The sequence below is a fragment of the Hesperophylax consimilis genome, chromosome 25, assembly GCF_061612785.1.
Source record: "Hesperophylax consimilis isolate HC1 chromosome 25, BYU_Hcon_1.0, whole genome shotgun sequence".
Taxonomy (NCBI): Eukaryota; Metazoa; Arthropoda; class Insecta; order Trichoptera; family Limnephilidae; genus Hesperophylax; species Hesperophylax consimilis.
The window spans coordinates 1094220-1115627 of record NC_142860.1 but is presented as its reverse complement, the minus strand read 5'-3'; the positions used below and the strand labels follow the sequence as shown (position 1 = coordinate 1115627).

The following is a 21408-nucleotide window of genomic DNA, read 5'->3' as shown; positions in this document are numbered from 1 at the left end:
AATTTCAGCGCATTTGGTAAAATTTAGGAATCGTGATAAGAATGGTCCAAACCAAAATCAGTCTTGAAATCTATAAAAATTTGATACCTTTATTTGCGTGCATTTGGTACTATAGAGCCTGAAAAAATGATTCTTAAAGTTCGAACCCAAGTCTAAAAATAGCGCCCATGAAAATGATTATTTTTCCAGAACTGCAACTTTTTATAGATTTCAAGACCTATTTCGGTTTGAACCATGATTCTTATCACGATTCCACAATTTTCCAACATTTGGTACCATATAGCATAAAAAAATGGATTTAAAAGTCCGAACCCAAGTCTCAAATAAACGCCGATAAGAATGATGATTTATCTAGAAATGCAACTTTTTATGAATTTCAAGACTGATTTCAGTTTGAACCATGATTCTTATCATGATTTCAAAATTTTACCGCATAGAGCCTGAAAAAATTAATTTTAAAGTCCAAACCCAAGTTACAAAGAAGCGCCCATAAGAATGATGATTTATCCAGAAATGTTACTTTTTATAGATTTCAAGACTGATTTCGGTTTGAATCATGATTCTTATCACGTTTCCAAAATTTTACCGCATAGAGCCTGAAAAAAATTATTTTTAAGTCCGAACCCAATTCTCAAATAAGCGCCCATGAGAATGATGATTTATCCCGAAATGCAACTTTTTATAGATTTCAAGACTAATTTTTGTTTGAACCATGATTCTTATCACGATTCCAACATTTTAGTGCATTTGGTAACATAGAGCCTGAAAAAATGGATTTTAAAGTCCGAACCCAAGTCAAAATGAAACGCCCATAAGAATGATGATTTTTCGAGAAATGCAAATTTTTATAGATTTCAAGACTGATTTCGGTTCGGACCATGATACTTATCAAGATTGAAAATTTTTCCGCATTTGGTACCGTAGTGCCTAAAAAAATGGATTATAAAGTCCGAACCCAAGTCTCAAATAAACGCCCATAAGAATGATGATTTATCCGGAAATGCAACTTTTTAAAGATTTCAAGACTTATTTCGGTTTGAACCATGATTCTTATCACGATTCAAAATTTTACCGCATTTGGTACAATAGAGCCTGAAAAAAAGGATTTTAAAGTCCGAACTCAAGTCTCAAATTAGCGACAATAAGAATGATGATTTTTCCAGATATGCAACTTTTTAAGGATTTCAAGAATGATTTCTGTTCGGACCATGATTATTATCACGATTCCAAAATTTCAGCGCATAGAGCCTGAAAAAATGGATTTTAAAGTCCGAACCTCAGTCACAAAGTAGCGCCCATAAGAATGATGATTTATCCAGAAATGTTACTTTTTATAGATTTCAAGACTCATTTTGGTTTGAATCATAATTCTTTTCACGTTTCCAAAATTTTACCGCATAGAGCTTGAAGAAATTGATCTTAAAGTCCGAACCCAAGTCTCAAATTAGCGCCCATAAGAATGATGATTTATCCCGAAATGCAACTTTTTATATTTTCATGATTTCAAGACTAATTTTTGTTTGAACCATGATTCTTATCATTATTCCAACATTTTACCGCATTTGGTACCATAGAGCCTGAAAAAATGGATTTTAAAGTCCGAACCCAAGTCTTAAATAAGCGCCCATAAGAATGATGATTTTTCCAGATACGCAACTTTTTATAGATTTTAAGAATGATTTCGGTTTGGATAATGATTCTTATCACGATTCCAAAATTTTACCGCATTTGGTACCATTGCGCTTGAAAAAATGGATTTTAATGTCCGAACCTTAGTCTAAAATTAGCGCCCATAAGAATCATGGTCATTCTAGAAATGACACTTGATATAGATTTTAAGACTGATTTTGGTTTGGATATGATTGATATGATAATGATTGTTAGTACGATTCCAAAATTTTACCGCATTTGGTAACATTTAGCCTTAAAAAATGTGAATTTTAGTCTGAACCTAAGTCTTTCAAGAGAGCCCGTAAAATTGATGATTTTTCTACAAATGAAACTTTATGCAGATTTTATTTGTGAACTCTCTTGAGAATGTGATTCTTATCACGATTCCGAAATTTCAGCGCATTTGGTAAAATTTAGGAATCGTGATAAGAATGGTCCAAACCGAAATCAGTCTTGAAATCTATAAAAATTTGATTCCTTTATTTGCTTGCATTTTGTACTATAGAGCCTAAAAAAATGATTCTTAAAGTTCGAACCCAAGTTTCAAAATAGCGCCCATGACAATGATGATTTTTCCAGAAATGCAAATTTTTATAGATTTTAAGACTGATTTCGGTATGGACCATGATTTTTATCATGACTCAAAAATTTCAACGCATTTTGAAGCATAGATCTTGAAAAAAATGGATTTCAAATTTCCAAACCCAGGTCTCAAAAAAGCGCCCATGACAATGATGATTATTCCAGAAATGCAAGTTTTTTTAGATTTCAAGACTGATTTCGGTTTAGTTTATGATTTTTATCACGACTACAAAATTTCAGCGCATTTGGTACCATAGAACCTGAAAAAATGACTTTTTTAGTCAGAAAGCCACGTTTGATATTAGCGCTAATAAGATTTTTCCAGAAAATACACTTTATATAGATTTCAAGACAGTTTTCGGTAGAGACCATGATTCTTATCTGGATTCCAAAATTTTACCGCATTTGGTACCATAGAACCTGAAAAAATGGCTTTTATGTTTGAATCCAAGTCTCAAAATTTCGCCCATGACAATTTTGATTTTTCCAGAAATGCAACTTTTTTGAATCTCAAGACTGATTTCAGTTTGAACCATGATTATTATCACGATTCTAAAATTTTACTGCATTTGGTACCATAGAACCAGCAAAAATGGCTTTTTTAGTCCGAACCCAAGTCATTCAAGAGTGCCTGTTAAATTGATGATTTTTCTACAAATGCAACTTTATGCAGATTTTATTTACTATTTGTCTTGAGACTGTGATTCTTACCACGATTCCATAATTTCAGTGTATTTGGTACCATAGAGCCTGAAAAATGGCTTGTTAGTTCAAAGCCAAGTCTCTAAATAGCGCCCATGACAATGATGATTTTTCCAGAAATGCATCTTTTTATAGATTTTCAGACTGATTTCGGTTTGAACCATGATTCGTATCATGACTCAAAAATTTCAGTGTTTTTGGTACCATAGAGCCTGAAAAATGGCTTGTAAGTTCGAAACCAAGTCTCAAATTAGCGCCCATAAGAATGAAGATTTTTCTAGAAATGACACTTTATTTGGATTTCAAGACTTATTTCGGTTTACACCATGATTTTATCTCGATTCAAAAAATTTACCGGATTTGGTACCATAGTACCTGAAAAAATGGCTCTTTTAGTCCGAACCCAAGTCATTCAAGAGTTCCCGTAAAATTGATGATTTTTCTACAAATGCAACTCTATGCAGATTTTATTACTGATTCCTCTTGAGAGAGGGATTCTTTTCCACGATTCCGACATTTCATTTCATTTTATCACTGAGTCCTCTTGAGAGTGTGATTCTTAGTACGATTCCGAGATTTCTGCCCGTGTAGTTCCATAGAACATGAATCAATTGCATTTGAAGTTCGAACCCAAGTCTCAAATTTGTGCCCATAACAATGTTGATTTTTCCAGAAATGCAATTATGCAGATTTTTTTATCGATTTCACTTGAAACCTTTATTGTTTTAACGATTAACGAAAAGTAGCATTTTGGAAAAATATTCTTCTCTCTCTTAGGAAGGGAATGAAATCAAGCACAGTTTTTTTTAAATTATGGTTTGAAGTACAATATTACAATATCTTTGTAAAATATCATTTTTGAAAATATTTCAGTCTTACGTTCACAAATGCAAGAACAAGGGTATTCAAATTATGCACACATGCTACAATTTCTGGTCTGAGGTCTTTTCAATTACAATATCTCCTTAATGCAGCATTTTTGAAATTTCTGTTCAATCTTACGGGCTCAACTGCAAACTTTTGTTCGAACTTTGAATGCCGTTTTCTCAGGCAGTATAATGCTGAAGGCAATTAAATTTCGCACACGTACTTTTGTCGAAAAGTTGCATTTTTGAAAAAATCTTTGGTCTTACGGGCACAAATGCAGGACTTGGGTTCAAATTTTTAATGCTGTTTTCTCAGACAGCATACATATCATGATGCTATACAGGTGAAATTTCACTCCTGTACTATGAATTGTTGTCTTAAGTAACTAGTCTCTAGTCTTAACAACATCGATTCATTTTTTAATTTACTCCACTCTACAACACAGAAAACACAGAACACCAAATAATCATTGGAGACTTGAATATTAATACTATTCTTGACAATCATCGCCAATCCGATGATTTTTTATGTTTTCTCACTGAAAACGCTTTTACTCCGATAATTGACACCCCCACTCGAGTACAAGGTACAAGTAAATCATGCTTGGATCACATAACCTTAAGAACATTGATTTTGCAGACTCATTTGTTATACACACAACAATTTCAGATCATTATACCACAGCGCTCGGCCTACGAAATAAACCTTCCTCTCTTCCTAAAAACAAATATTTTTATTTATTTTTTTTTAAAAGGAAAGACAAACATTCCCAGGTTACGAATAACCCGACAATGTTTAAAAATCTCCTACTACCACCACAGAAAGCCGAAAATGTTGCTTGTGTTGTGATGGATGACTTAGTCAGCCGAGGAATCGAACACGTGACGCTCGGGTGAGACCCAAGCGCTATGCCCACTCAACCACTGACCGGTCAATTATATTTCTAAAATAAATTATCACGCATTAATTGAGAAGCTGACAACAGAAAAGTGGCAAAACGTAATAAACCAGACTGACACTGAGCAATCAATGCAGCAATTTATCACTTAATTACAATACTACATATCTAATCACAATACTAACAAAGTTATACCGAACAAACAATTTAAACTCATGCCATGGATCACCCCTGGCCTAGTCAAATCCATCCACAAACGTAATTGTTACAATAATGGCCTCGTTAAATTAATGATACTACGAAATATAATTGATAAGTTTTATTCCTTAGAACACACATCACTGGTAACAAAAAAAAACGACCACCCTCGAATTCCGTAATTATTTCATTGTTGTTATTGATTCGTTATTTAGAGAGAGAAGAGAAAGAAAATGGGCTTGCAAGCCTATTTATAAACTAATTCATTTGAATGTATTGGTACATAATCACAATTATTGCCCTTAGGGGAGACATCTGTCGGATATTTCAATTACTCAATACAGATACAGGTGGCATTTTCGTTGGTTTGATTATTGGCTTAAGTCGGAACATGCTGCCACGGCACGGAAGAATTTTTTTTTTACACATCAACAAAAAAATATTTTTTTTTAGAAATAACCATAATATAAACAAAAATAATTTGAAAAATAAACATAATATAAATAATATGGACAAATTAATTTGAAAAACAATCATGAGATGAATATGAACAAAAAGTTCTAAAATAAGAGAATCATAATATGAACAAGTTAATTCGATGTTCCTAGGTCATCCTTCAGGTAGGTTGCTAATTCTTCTCCTTTTTATGACTGCTAGCAAAAATTTGATGGTCCAAGGTCATCCTTCAGGTGGTTTGTTGATTTTCCTCATGTTTATGACTTCAGGAACTTATTTATACAGTCCGGGGGGTACATCGGGCGTCCCTGTAGCAATGCTTGAATCCCTTTCCATGGGTAATAAACATATTTTGCTGATAGGTCTCTTCAATGTTCCTTGTGCGGTTTTGAGCGTAACCACCCGCACTTTCCCGTCAGCTCCAGGGTGAGTAGCTAGGATCCTGGCTAGTTTCCGCATATTAGGCGGCAGGTTGTCCTCCTTTAGTATGACCATGTCGTCCCTTTCAACAGTCCTGAGGCCCTTGTCTTCCTTCCATTTGGTACGTCTTTGTAATTCTGCAAGATATTCCAGTTTCCACCTGCACCAAAATGTTTGAATCAGTGCATTTAATTTTTGATATTGATTCAATCGATTGTATTGTATCTCCCGAAAATCCTTCTCAGAGATAGAAGCTATCCCTCCGCCAATCAGGAAATGATTTGGAGTCAAAGGATTCAGGTCAGTCGGATCGTTGGACAGAGGAGTGAGCGGACGTGAATTTAAACAGCATTCTACCTGACACAATAAAGTATATAATTGTTCAAAGGTTAAACTTGAATTATCGGTTATTCTTTTTAAATGATATTTGGCGGATTTCACTGCTGCTTCCCAGAGTCCAGCGAAATTCGGTGACCGTGGTGGAATAAATCCCCACAGTATTGACAAATCAGCTAAATATTTTTGAATCTTGTCATCAGATTTCTTTAACTTATCATACAATTCTCTCAGTTGATTATATGCTCCCTTAAAATTGGTCGCATTATCTGAATATATTTTAAAGGGTTTGCCCCTCCGCGCAATGAAACGTTTTAAACAATTTAAAAAGTTGTCAGTGGTGAGGTCCGTTACCAGTTCCAAATGCACAGCTTTCGTTGAGAAACAAACAAAAATGCATAAATAAGATTTCACCAATGGAGCCTTCCTGGTGATACCGCTTTTCATCATGATAGGACCTGCGTAATCAATCCCGGTAACCTCGAACGGCCTGCTAGGTGTTATTCTGTTTTCCGGCAAGTCACCCATGATAACTTGACTGGTTACTGGATTTTTTCTGAAACATACTATACATTTATGTAATATTTGCTTAACAGTGGTTTTTCCGGCAATCGGCCAGAACTGTAATCTCACTAGAGATAACAAAGTTTGTGTCCCTGCATGTAAATGTACATAATGAAGATGTCGAATAATTAATTCTGTTAACTTATTATTTTTTGGTAAAATTATTGGGTGTCGTTGCTGGTATGATAAATGTTTCGCCTTTGTTAGCCTGCCCCCGACACAAATTAATCCATTATTTATAAATGGATTAAGCGACAAAATAACGCTACGTTTATCCAGTGAACATTTATTACTCAAAGCCCTGAACTCATCCTTAAAATGGTAGCGTTGAATTATTGCTATTAGACGATGCAATGTATTGTCCAGCTCCGGCACGCTTAACCTCCCGGTTAATTTACAGTTTTTTGTGTTACAATTATTAAAGAAACGCAATATATATGCAGTTACTCTCTTTAGCTTGTTGAGAGAGGAAAATTTTGAAAAGATGTCCCACTCCGTGACATTAGTAGACACGCATACCGCCTTGGTTTTTATCTCTGGAGGATTTATACAGGAATTTTCTGGCTTCGGCCAGCGATCGGCCTCTCATATTAGCCAATCTGGACCCTTCCACCAAATATCTGCTTGTAATAGTTTGTTTGCTGTAACTCCTCTTGATAAAATATCAGCGGCGTTTTCCTGCGATGAAACATGTCGCCAAGGGGCGGGATCGCCGGCCTCTTGTATCTCGGCAACCCTGTTGGCCACAAAGGTATTCCATCTAGCTGGCTGTTCTCTTATCCAGCATAGTGCGATGGTAGTCACACCAGTAGTATGTATCCACCTCAACCATGTTGAGCGCTTCTTTGATGTTTTTTGATAATTTCGTTAACAGCACCGCACCACAAAGTTCCAATTTTGGCAGGGATATGCTTTTTAATGGCGCTATCCTGGACATGGAAGATATTAACTGAGAGTGCATCTTACCCTTGGCGTCCCTGGATACTAGATACGCACAGGCTCCGTAGGCCTTTTCCGATGCGTCGCAAAAACCATGGATTTGTAGGCCGTTTTGACCACACAAGATTCTTCTCTTTATTTTCAACAGGTTTATTTGAGATAAATTTTTCATGTAATTTTCCCAATCTTTTAATATTCCCTCGGGTATTTCTTCGTCCCAGGAAGTCTTAGATATCCATAATCTCTGCATAATTAGTTTTGCTATAACCGTTACTGGTCCTAGCAGTCCTAAAGGATCGAACGTTGAGGCGATACTTGACAATATCCGCCGTTTGCTTTGTACGGTACATACTGTTTTTTTCACTACATATGAAAAGTAATCAAACTCACTGTTCCAGATTAATCCTAGTATTTTTTCTTCTTGGGGTTCTTTAGATATCAATCCTTGCATATCTTGACCTGGTTCGGAAGATAATTCTGCTGCGTTCGATCTCCATTTTCTTAGATTCATCCCTGCAGATTTTAGTAAACTGATTACCTGTTGTTTTAGAAGGTGGCACGATTCAACGTCATTTCCTCCCGTTAATAGGTCGTCCATGTAAAAGTCATTTTCAATGACATTGCTTGCTATAAGAAATGAAAGTCTATTTTCAATACCTATTTGCTTCAGGCATCTTGTCGCCAGGAAAGATGACGGTCCTAATCCATAAGTCACTGTCCTTAGCTTGTAATGCTTCAAATCCTCATCCTGTGAAAAGCGCCAAACAATTTTCTGTAGATTGCGGTTGCTTTCCTGCACGTTTATCTGACGGTACATTTTCTCTATGTCCGCAGTTATGACTACAGGATGTTTTCTGAAATGTAAAATTTGAATATTTAAATCCTTTTGTATGTTAGGTCCGACCATCAGAGCATCATTAAGGGAAATACCAGAAGATGTTTTTGCCGATCCATCGAACACCACGCGAACTTTAGTGGTGGTGCTTGACTCCTTCATCATCGCATGATGTGGTAAAAAATATGATCTCGCATCGCATTCGGATTTTCGGCACTCTTCCATATGACCCAATTTTAAATATTCCCTCATAAACATGCTATATTGACATTTCAATTCTTTATTGGTGGAAAATTTTCTTTCCAATGTATGAAACCTTTTTTCAGCCATTGACAAAGAACTCCCTAGTTGGTCTATACAAGGGCGGGTTGGTAAGGCTACCGCAAATCTGCCCTGCGTGTCTCTACTATGACACTCTGTAAAGTTGACTTCGCAAGCCTTTTCTTCAAAATTCTGAGGTTTCATGGCATCCACCTCTTCTAGTTTCTAGAATCTTTCCATCTGGTTACCTATTTTATTAATGGCTAGATTACAATTAATTGATAATGGCCTTGTTTTAGTGATGATGTCGATCGCTCCGGAAACAATCCAACCGAGTTCAGTCCTTTGAATAGTTGGCCCGCCCTCCGTTAAGCGTATTCGATCATTATTCATTATTTCCCAAAAAACTTCCGCACCCAACAGGATGTCAATTGGAGACGTGACATTGAAATCCTTATCCGCTAGTTGCAAGCCAGATGGGATCTTCAACTCTTGTTTCTTGAAGGTCATTTGGGGTAGGTCGGTTGTTATAGCCTGCAATACTAAACAAGAAATTTTCTTATTATAATCACTATTCACTGCTAACATGTCAATTGTAACTCTTCGATTGATATGTGTGATGCGATTTTGTATTCCAGACACCGGCGTATTTATTTTTTCTGTTTTTAATTCTAATTTTTTTGCAAAACTCTCTCTTATAAAATTCGATTGGGCGCCTGAATCCAATAATACCCTCGCTTTGTGTAAACGGTTGTCGCTACCTACGATATTCACAATCGCTGTAGATAATAAAATTATCTTTTCATTTTTATTTAACACCGTATGATTTGCCACTGATGTCGAGCTGTGTGCCTCTTCATTTGTGTTTTCACTATTTAATTCATTAACATGTATCAAAGTATTATGTTGATCACTTGCACGGATTTTACATTTGAATTTATTTTTGCAATCTTGTGTAAAATGTCCTACCCTCAAACATTTGGAACAGGCTCGGGCCTTTCTTAAAAATTCTAATCTTCCCTGGATATTTAATTTGAGAAATTTTTTACAATAATACACTGGATGATTTTCTTTACATAGGATGCATCCGTGTTTGTTTGCTATCAATGAGACAGACAAATCTTTCTTGCGATCATCACGTGTTGTAATATTCTTGTAGGTAGGCCTTTTTTCTTGCAAATTTGCGAACTCCAGTACCTCAACACGTTTGGTTAGACATGTAATAAATTCTTTCAACATTGGGAGTACACCATCTATTGGCTGCTCTTCCCAAAATCTACGAGTTGATCCATCCAATTTATCAGATATTAAATATATCATAATCGCGTCCCAGGAATCAACATGTAATCCTAGATTTTTTAACGCTTCTAAATTTATATTAGCCTGATCAATAATATGCCTTAACGCGACTGGACATTCTTGTTTCATATCTTTTAACTGAAATAAAGATGCAACATGCCTATGAACTATTATTTTTTTATTCGCGTACCGTTCCTGCAGTATCTGCCACGCAGATTCGTAATTGTCGTGCGATATGGTCAAGGAGGCAATCAATTTAGCTGCGTCTTTTTTAAGGCACGATTGTAAATAAAAGAATTTTTGAGAATTTTTTAACGTATAATTATCATGAACTAATGTTTTAAAGGTCTCAGCGAATTTAGCATAGTCAGTAATTTCACCATGAAATTCAATAAGTTTCAAAGTTGGTAATTTAATTTCACATTTTTCATGATTTACTGAATTCAATAAACCTTTTGCTAATGCAAGTACAGAGAAATATTGATTTTCAAAGGATTCGCGTTGACTTACGTTTTCTGTCTCGTCATCCGAAAGTTCTTCGATTTGAGATTGAATTTTTTCAAAGTCATCTAACAATTTTTCGACCTTTTGATAACGTAATTCTAGTTCCGTTTTATCGAGTGTCTTTAAAATTTCATTAAACCTTGTCAATTTCGCTTTCAAAACTCCACGCTTGTTGATTAACGGCTTTAACTTTTCCATCTTTAATGGTAAATAATAAACAATTTAACTTTTAACCTCAAACAACTGACAGTTTACGAATGAAAACACGGCGGTGTTAGTAAAAATGCTTGCCAGTGCCAGGTCTGACAACTTTTTAAATCAGAAATTCGCTGAAATTATTTTGTAGCGAAATTTTACCCGGTAAATTTGAACATTCGCGTGAATTATTTTTAATTAAATAAATCCAATGACAAAACTCTTACAATTGAGATGCTCATTTAACAATAATCGTATCAATTTGCAATGTAGGTAGCTATTAAAATTTTATACAACTGAAAAATCAGAAACAACAATAATTTTTTTTTTCAATCTTTGTTGCATATTTAAATTTTTCATTTGAGATAATTTGAAATAGGAAAGATTCGGGATTTGGTCACAGTTTTGATAGGATGGCATTGGGATACTTATCTGATGATGATCTGCATCTTCTTGGTTTTTTGCTGGTTCATATTTCGGCTCTTTCTGGTGCACGATGCGGCTCGATTGGACCATATGTTACAATAATGGCCTCGTTAAATTAATGATACTACGAAATATGATTGATAAGTTTTATTCCTTAGAACACACATCACTGGTAACAAAAAAAAAAGTGGGTGTGTCAAGCCTACGCAAGACAGAAGTGAAACTTCTAGTATTCCTCTCTCTCTATTTTCATTTCATCATCTCTATTTTCTCTCTTAGGTTAGTTTGAAAATTAGAGGTTAAATAATTCAACGACGAAGCATGGATTTGCTTTTTCTAATATTTTCTTATAGATGAATGACGTTCGATTAATGTATAGTTCCAAAAATTTTCAATTTATTCACAAGTATACAATATTACATAAATAACAATATTACAATTAAAAATTACAAAGAAATTACAATGACAATTTACCAATCATGTGCCATTTTCATTGTCAATTTCATGAATATCATTTCCTAATGTCGTGATAATTGGGTTATGGTAACTAAAGTGCGAGATATATACATGAGCACTTAAATCCTTAATGAATCGTGCAAAAACTGCATCGATTGTTGTCCCGTGTCTAGTCGTGCTAGTGTTCCTATCATTAACAATATCCAAATTGAGGGTGTTTTTGAAAAAGTTCAATAACTCTACAGATTCTTCCCTCGCAAAATTAACATTAAAATCTCCCGAAATGATCATAGGAATTTCGTGATAATTCTTATTCAATAGCCTCGAACCACCCTCTGTGTATGGCAGAAGCACATGGTGGATAAAATCTTTGATATCAGTAATCGATTTACCTGGTGAGATATAAATTGACACCATAATAATTTTTTCCCCATTAGCCAGAGAGCATTCTGCAGCACACAAATCCCCAACGGAGGATGTATGACTAGAAACGAATTCATGGTTACGGGCATGAACGTCATTATGTTTTACCACAACATGTTGGAGTCTATTTACATTTTGATATATACCGACACCACCCGCTCTAACACTGGGTCTCTTGTATTGTACAATGCAATCAAAATTTTCAACATTAACATGCCTGTCATCGTCAAGCCAAGTTTCGGAAAGCATCAATATGTCCGAATTTTTTAGAACATTACCTCGTAAATCTGTTGCATGTTTGTTAATACTTTGACAATTGAATGAGAATATCGTCATATCTCCTTTCTCAATATTTTCTAACAGTACTAGATCGAGAGTTTTTAAACGAACCGTAGAAAGTCTGTCAAATTCTCTTCTCAATTGAGCTACTGATGTGTCTTCGCGTCGTCCGTGATGGAATAAAACCTGATTTTCTGCAGGCACAATATAGAGACCTTGAGGACTTGTAACTCTTGATAAAGCTACATAAACCAAGGATTGCGAATGTTTCTTGCTATACGTATACACAACACTATCGTACGTTCCTCCTTGCGACTTGTGAATAGTCATTGCGCATGCTGGCTTAAGTGGAAAATGGTTTCTCTTTGCTTGGATTTTACTGTGTGATTTAGTTTTGTATAATGGGAAAGTCGCTGACCTACGACTTATCGGAGTTGCGTCATTACTTATTCCTAGTCGAGTAGCATATTGAGCTGTTTTACTACGTGTCCGTCTTCCTACACCTTTTGGAAAAATTAGCCAAACTCTGATAATTTTGTGGCTTTGATCATCTAACTCAACATAGACCAATTTACCGACTGCTCCATTTGCTAATCCATCTGTTACATCGATATTCGTTGTGATTAAATATGGTTTGTTCAAAGCAAAAACGATTTGGTACGGGAGGCCACCAGTATCAATTGATGACAGTTGATGTAGTTTGAGTCTTGCATCTCGTTCTTTTTGAAAATCATTACCCCAACCGATTATTTCGTCGTCAGCGATAGAATCTTTCTTATTCTCACATGAGTTCAATACAGAAAGATTGTAAGTATCGGCAGAATAATTATCATAGTATAATCTAACTCCATTGGGACAAAGATTATGGGCATCCTCATTCGTAACGAACCTTGATTCAATGAGTTCCAGTTGTTGTCTGGTCAAAATTTCCCCGTTACCAATTTTCGTTAAGGCTGATGAGAAACATTCATTTTCTTGTCTCATAACCTCTGTCAGTTCATAAAATTTAATACTCCTCCATAACTGATTACCACCTATTCTTTGTATTTTTTGCTTATAAATAGGAGTTGCTCTCACTGGTGGCAATTGTCTCAAATCTCCGATAAAGATCATATTCATACCACCGAATAAGGAATCATAATGACCTGTTATCTCTCTCAGTCTTAAATCTATTCGTTCTAACATCTCAGCACCAATCATACTCACTTCATCGATAACTATTACTTTCACGTACTTGAAAAGTGTTCGATATAAAAATTTCAGTTCATTTGATAGTGGAATTCGATTCGCCGGTGATATTTTGAAAGCCGTATGAACTGTTGTGCCCCCAATAGCTACTGCTGCCTTTCCTGTTGATGCGCAAGCAATATAAGCGTTTAAATACCCATCAGTATTAGAAAATCGGTTGAAAATCTCCATTAATAATTTGATGGTGAATGTTTTTCCACATCCTGCTGGCCCGGTTAAGAATAAGTGTAAGGGTAATGCGTTTTCTGTTTGATTTAAATGTATACAGTGTTGTAACAATTCGAATTGCTTCTCATTTGTTAATCTCATTAAATCATTAAACTTGTCATTCTCCATAATGTTATCTTTTTTCCTGGCAATTGCACCAAGTTTGTTCAATGATGCTTGCCGCAAATCAAGATTGGCAATTGAATGGGGATCATTCAGGAGTTGTTCATACGGATCAGGCTCTTGATGGACATTCACTTGATTTCGGTCGTCATCATAAAGAAGTTCTTCACGACATAACTGAGCGCATATTTCCATAGTTTTAGCAATGTCTAAATTTGACTCGAATTCTTTTCTACGTTCCATTATTAATGCCTCATTCTGTTCAAATAATTGTAGAAATTGCATGTCTGCTAAAACATCTGTTTCTTCAACTCTAAACTTGAGGTGTAAAGTAACCATCTCCCTCTTATAGTCTGCCAAGTCTTTTCCCATGTCGTAATTTCTATACCTAATTATTCGTGGTATTCTCCTTTCAGAAATTTTTCCTTTGGGACCTACATTATATTTCGAAACAAATTGTGCTAACGTTACGTCTTCGAGTTCTTCCGGCCTCTTCTCATATTTGTCAAACCAATTTTGTTTCCAAATGTCAGTGCAATCGTAACCAAGTTCTTCAAGTTCTTTATTTGTTTTCCTAATTCGTTCACGCTCTTGTGGCCAGAGTGTTGGTATGTAAACGACTGCTACTGACGTTTTAGACATTGGCAACCGCAATAAAAACCAAACGGCCTCTTGACTTGTCATTTCAACACTATTGAGCACGTTAACACTAAGTTTTCTGAGTGCCTCAACGATATCAAAGTCCGGATTTTCGTCAATAACCTCTACAATTTGTCGCTGCAAATTGCTGATGCCTCTATTAGTTTTGTTGACATATTCTACAACGTATTGTGCGCACGAATACTCTTCAATAATATATTGAAAGTCCATGTTAGATCCTAATACATTTAACAAGAAAGGATTGAAGAAATTATACCATTTTTCCGAAGGAAGTCGTTTAACAAATACTCGTGGTCTCATTATGCCGGCTCGTATAATGTTAATGTACTCTTCATCCGAAGTAATTAAGTTGCAGTCATAAAAATGATTAATGCTGTCATAATCAATGTCTTCTAGATTTTTCCTGATTAATTTATAACGATTCTTTAGCTCTCGAATTTGTGGATGATCTATCTCCAATGGTGTGAGAATGACAGTTTTACGCATGGGCATAAAAGGTGCATCAAAGCGGCAAGTGGGAGAGTGATTCGGTTGGTTATTTTTGTAGCACGTAAATGTATGTTTGTGAGTTTGAAGTCTAATATTTTCTGAAGCTTCAGCTGGAGAGACTGAGATTAGAGTATCTATGAGGGATACAGTAGCCTCGTAATCTGCGCCTAGTGGATCGTTCGGAGCATTGTCTAACCATATAAGTGAATGAACATGTGGACTACCTCGGTGCTGAAATTCGATGCGCTTGAAGAAATTGATGACTCTATATTTTCCAAATGGACTACATTTTTTCGATTGTAAAATTGAAAAGATAACGTTAATTAATTTATCGAAATGGAGTGCGCAACTAACTGCATCTTCATTAATCAAAGTTGTTTTATCAAAGTAATTTAAATTTTCTAGTTGCTCTTCTGTCAATTTTACACGTTCTTTCAAGAAATGCAAAGTCTGTAACAATTTTTTCCAACCGATTTCATTTGCACTCATTGTTAAAAACATTGTAGGTCTCCCTAACTGACGCATCATTGCAAATAGATTCCGCTTGCGCTCAGACCAATATGCAGCTGAATTTGGAATCGGTTTTAAAAAAGCTAAGTTCTTATCTAAGCAGTTGTTAATGTAGTCCGGAGACATAATAGTCTCTTTACTTATATTTGTATTTGTCCCAATGTGTTTGAAAGTAATCTTTAGAGACTCGCTGACCCTCAAACGCATAATTTTTGCCGCAACGTAAAGAAGTTTATTAGGCGTAACTCCTCTCCTGTCAGAACGCCGTAATTCACTCGTGGCAATCATGAAAGGCGTAACACTAATCTCTGGGTTGAACTCTCTAAATTGTCCGAGGTAGATCGAAGGGAAAGAAAGTTCTTCTGCGTGTTTATCGAATAACAAACTTTTCGGTACGTTTCTTTCACCCGGTGCGATTTGTAAGAATTTGTCTTCGTTCCAGAGCAAAGTATGCTGCTGCGCGACAAGACTTTCTTCGATTGGGATATGTTCGCTCAATTCCTCAATGTTAACCACTTGAGGAGCATTCCTATGATCAAACATCTGAGGAGAGACATTCTCATCACTGTTAAACGTTGTATTGCTAGATTCTCGTACAGGCGTGTAGTCTATTTGAATATCTTGCTCAATATTCCCGAGAAAAGAGTTATTTATGGATATTTTATAAAATTTATACATTGGTTGATCAACTAGATACCGTAACCAAGCTTTAATTTCACCTTTTTCACCAACCCTTGCAAATAACTCGACTTATGGATTAATTTCTTTTTAATGTGTACGTTGATGCAAAAATCGTCATCCACATGTCTTGGCAAAACGCTCACCATATTATCTACCGAGACAGGAACATTGATGATCTGGCCACTTATGCAGAACTGACCGTTAACGTGTCTTATTCGCCGTATTTGCATGAATGGTAGTCTAGGCGAAATTAATCTTTCAGCAATGAGGTTGAGTTGAGGCAAATAGGCTGGTCTTTCCGGATATTTGAAGCCATTGAAGGTCGCTAGCGTTGGAATTTTCTTATTCTGCATACTCCTTTTGCATGTAGTACATAGTTTTGCATCAGCAATGTTCGCAAGAGCCTGGAAAATATGTTAACCATTAATTTCAAACATTGATAAGAGTTACGACATTAAGAAAATTATGATAATATCCACATTATGCTTTAAACATACCGTTATTTTTTTAAGCATCGTTTCATCAGCGGATGTCGCCTTTTTTAAATCCTTTTCGAACCAAAGCCGATCGCAAACGCTACAAGCATAGCCGAAAGGATTTTCCACAAACATTTTTTGAAATTGTTTATGTGCAAATTTGTGATTCACATAGCCACTATAGGGAGGCACAAAGTCATTATCAAATTCTATCGGTGGCCCAACGAAATGCTCTCCAATATTCATGTCGGAATCAACATCACTCAGTGATTCTCTATTCGGGAGTTCATGGTCATCGTGTACATTCTGTTAACAGAAAATATAATTTACTGGAAAACTCATTCGAAATCAATTTTTTCATCTATAATGCAATTTTTCAGAAATTGATACGTACAATATTGGCATTATTCGCATCATCATCATTCGGTTGTGTAGTTATGGCTTCTTGGACAGGAGCCTCTTGTATCTCATCAAAATCCTGGAAAAATTAATACATATTGAATGTAAATTTCCAAATTTAATTCAATGTTAATTAATAAATAAATTTATTCGAACAATGTAATCATGGCATATCAACTTACAATTTCGGAGGCATTAGTTTTTTTTTGCAAATTTTTATTTTGCTGCTGCCTTATTGAATTCTGGTGAATATTGTCGGGTTTTGGCATGGAATGTTGGTTATGTATTTGTGCTGCATGTAGGACGTATTCTGGACCATCATTGGGACTCAATAAATTCGCAGTACACGTAGAATTTGGAACGATTTTCCGTTTTTTTGATGGAACTGGAGCAGGTGTTATAGCTTCAGCTACCGCAGATTGCCGAAGTTTTTGACGGTCTCTGTATGCTTTACAACGTTCTGCTGCCGTTTTAGCTTGAGGTTTGGGAGGCTTTAATTCTTTTTTCCGCTGTCTGTACCGCCTGTTGGCCATTGCTTTGATTGTAACGACATTCCTACATCATATTTCACTGTTAATATAATCTCGCCAATATATTAAACAATCCTATTCCAACAATACTACTATATTGTGAAATATTTATCAACTCTTATAGGTTATATTTACCTTATGTTAATGTCATCACTGTGTGAATCAGACTCTCCTCTTCTTTGGTGATTCTCAGGGGATATATCCTCTTGTGCCACTGATGTGTTCATCACCTCTATCTCGTCACTACTCATTTTTAACACTGAAATTCTGTACCAAACCGTATGAACCACAATCAATTACGTATTTCACTCGTATTACACTCACGACGCAGTATACTAACCAAGCAGCTGATGCTTGGCGTGGCGCAGTTCGCTGGTTTCTGAGAGAGAGGAAAGAAGAGAAGAGAGAGAACGTTCGTGAGCGGCTCCCCCACCTCAACAAGCGCATATGGTGAGAGAGGGACAGTGAACGGTGAGCGGTGGTGGGGGTACCCGCATTTTCGTGTCGATCCTGACTCGGTTTTACTCCGTCCCCGAATTACGCGCCTAAAGAAGTTTCACTTCAAAAAACGACCACCCTCGAATTCCGTAATTATTTCATTGTTGTTATTGATCCGTTATTTAGAGAGAGAAGAGAAAGAAAATGGGCTCGCAAGCCTATTTATAAACTAATTCATTTGAATGTATTGGTACATAATCACAATTATTGCCCTTAGGGGAGACATCTGTCGGATATTTCAATTACTCAATACAGATACAGGTGGCATTTTCGTTGGTTTGATTCTTGGCTAAAGTCGGAACAGTAATCAAATACATAAAAACGCTAAAAGACAACCAGATTATATTTTAGTTCAAGAACAATATAAGAAATATAGAAACATATGTAAAAAACTAATTATTTCCAAAAAAAAAAATTCTACAAAAAACATATATACGAAAACACCATAACTCCAAAACGTTTCTGGGAAATATTTCGTCAAATTACCAAAACAAAAAACAGCAAATCTTCTTTCATACAATCATTTGATATGAAAAACACAAGGACTACTAACCCCAAATTTATGGCTAATTTTTCTAATCAATATTTCACTTCAGTAGGAGCCTCTCTCGCAAATAAAATCCTTGAAAAATGTAAGAAAACTGAATCTGAACTAGCCAACATACCCTTAACTCATCTTAATCTTAAAACAGACAAGATTCAAACAACGATTAATGAAGTCATGAAAATGATAGATGAGCTGAAGCCATCGAATGCTTGTGGGCCACACAAAATTTCCTCGAATCTGCTGAAAGTATTGAAACCACTTATAGCGAGTCCCATTTCATACATTTGTAATCTTAGTTTCAAGACAGGCACATTCCCAAACCACTTAAAACAATCAGTTGTTATATTGATTCATGAAAATGGAAACAAATCGGATACACATAATTATCGGCCAATATCTCTTCTCAACTCATTCTCAAAAATTATCGAGAAAATCGTAAAAAATCGTCTCACCATCTTGAAAGACATAAAATCTTATCTAATAACCAGTTCGGCTTTTGACCAGGTCTAGGAACAGAAAATGCTATTGCTAAGCTAGCGGATATTATTTCCAATAATATTGACCGGGGTAATAAATCCATCGCTCTCTTTTTAGATCTTGCCAAAGCTTTTGATACCATCTCGCATAAAATACTTCTAAAAAAACTAAAGGCTATATGTAGGTGTTCAGGGACTGCTATACAAATGAATGGATAGTTACTTAACTAACAGACACCAAAAAGTTAAAATTAATGATACTCTTAGCGATCCAGCCCTTGTAGAATTTGGTGTACCCCAAGGGAGTACCTTAGGACCTATTTTGTTCAGTATTTATATCAATGATCTGTGTTACAGCAATTTTTCCAATCATATTATAACATTTGCAGATGATACTGTCTTAATATTTGAAGGTTAAACATGGAATGATGTACACTGCAAAGCAGAAAGTGGAATAAATCAGCTAAAACTTTTATGAGTTTATTTATTACACTGTTATACGTGGTGGAATTATATAGTATTAAAATAGAAAATAAAACATTTTTTAACTTATTTCCACTTGTTTATTTTACCAGTACCGGTTTCGTCCTATTATGGACATCTTTAGGCTGGCCAGCCAGAGCCCAGAGAATCCAAAACTATATCTCAGAACGAGTCTTTTAGGCACAAATGCAAGACTTGGGTTCGAACTTCGATTTCGTTTGATTTCAGTATGATGCCGAACGGAATGATATTGTGCACACGTACTTTGAATTATATTCTGAAGTAGAATAAAAAGATTTTTTTTTTTTTAATTATATTTATTCAATAAAAAATTTACAATGTGTGATATATAAATATATATTTCACTAGAAATAAGATCAAAGATATTATGATATGATTAATATTTATCATTTTTCAAAGTTCTTCCATAATAAGAAATTGCTTGTGTGTATGGGATATATAGGTAAACTAGCTTTTTTTTAAATATTTCAGTCTTACGAGCACGCATTCAAGACTTGGGTTCGAACTTCGAATACCGTTTTCTCCTCTCTATTACAACATGTGTCTCTTCAAGGCCCGTGTTAACTCCTTCCTCTCTTCAAAAAAACCTCCACACACAACATTCACAAATATGACGTAGGCCCTGAAGGAAATTTTTAACTTTTTGACTTCCTAGGTGGAGGTAATGTACAATAAATAAATTCATGAAAGAATCTATAAGTAAAAGTTAATAATAGTCTTCCTCGTTCCGTTCTGTCAGACAACTCCGAACAGCTCTTCAGCAGTGTGGCCAGATGTGAGACGTCTATAATATTTACGGGGTACTTGATTTATTCCGTTACAAGTAATGAACTAATTTAAAACTAACACAGATGAACGACGAACGGAAAACAAGGAGAGTCAAAGAAGAATAGCCACGGGAAAAACATAACAAGCGGTAGAATTTTCTTAATACCGCGTTAAACTGAAATAAATTTAAATAAAAGTCATTAGTTTCAGGGGTGAGTGCAAAGTATACCACGTTCGCGTGTTTCTCTATGTTATTTAGTTTAGACGTCCAATCAGCAATTTCTTTTTCAGTTTTCAAATGAAAAGTCGTAAAGTCCAGGCACTTCAGCTTTATATTTCAAATAACCTTTCAGGGTCAGCAGAGAAATGATTAATGACCTGGCAATTGCGTGGCAAAGGGCAGTTATCCCTCGATAAGAGTGTAGCCTGAAAAAAAAACCTTGATTTTGGAAAAGCATTGATTTTTGATGCTCTAGGCTTGCCCTGCATTAAACTACAGGAAAATTATATATTTTTTAAATTTAATCATTAGAGTATTCAATTGATAAATTGAATTTTGACCTACTGAGGAAATTCGATCCTTCTTTTTAAATCAAAAAATCTGAATTAAATAAATTTTATTCATATTTATATTTTTGTTACTGACAATTCGTGGTGAAATTTCATAATAATGATATATTCAAACATTTTTTATTTTCATTTTGCGACCGTTACCGGTTTAATCTTATTATAGCCATCTTTGAACTGATACAATTTCTCTTTAAACTGTGGTGCATATACACAAAATTTAGGGAACGGGGTGGAAATTTACTGGAATACGATGATTTTACTACAACTATCGGGAATTTTCCACCTTCTTTGTTATGTGGTGTTTTACAGCTAAATTTCAAATTATTTGGTTACTATCAGCAGTCGAAAGTACCTTGCGTTTATAGATTAATTTACTGTTTATTTAGGGAATATCTTAATTAAATGGTTTTT

At 35.3% G+C, this 21408-nt stretch overlaps 1 pseudogene; it reads right to left on the bottom strand.

Moving 5' to 3' along the window:
- Positions 1-5647: 5647 nt before the first annotated feature.
- On the bottom strand, positions 5648-17885 carry LOC149411426 (uncharacterized; annotated as a pseudogene).
- Between the last annotated feature and the right edge of the window lie 3523 nt (positions 17886-21408).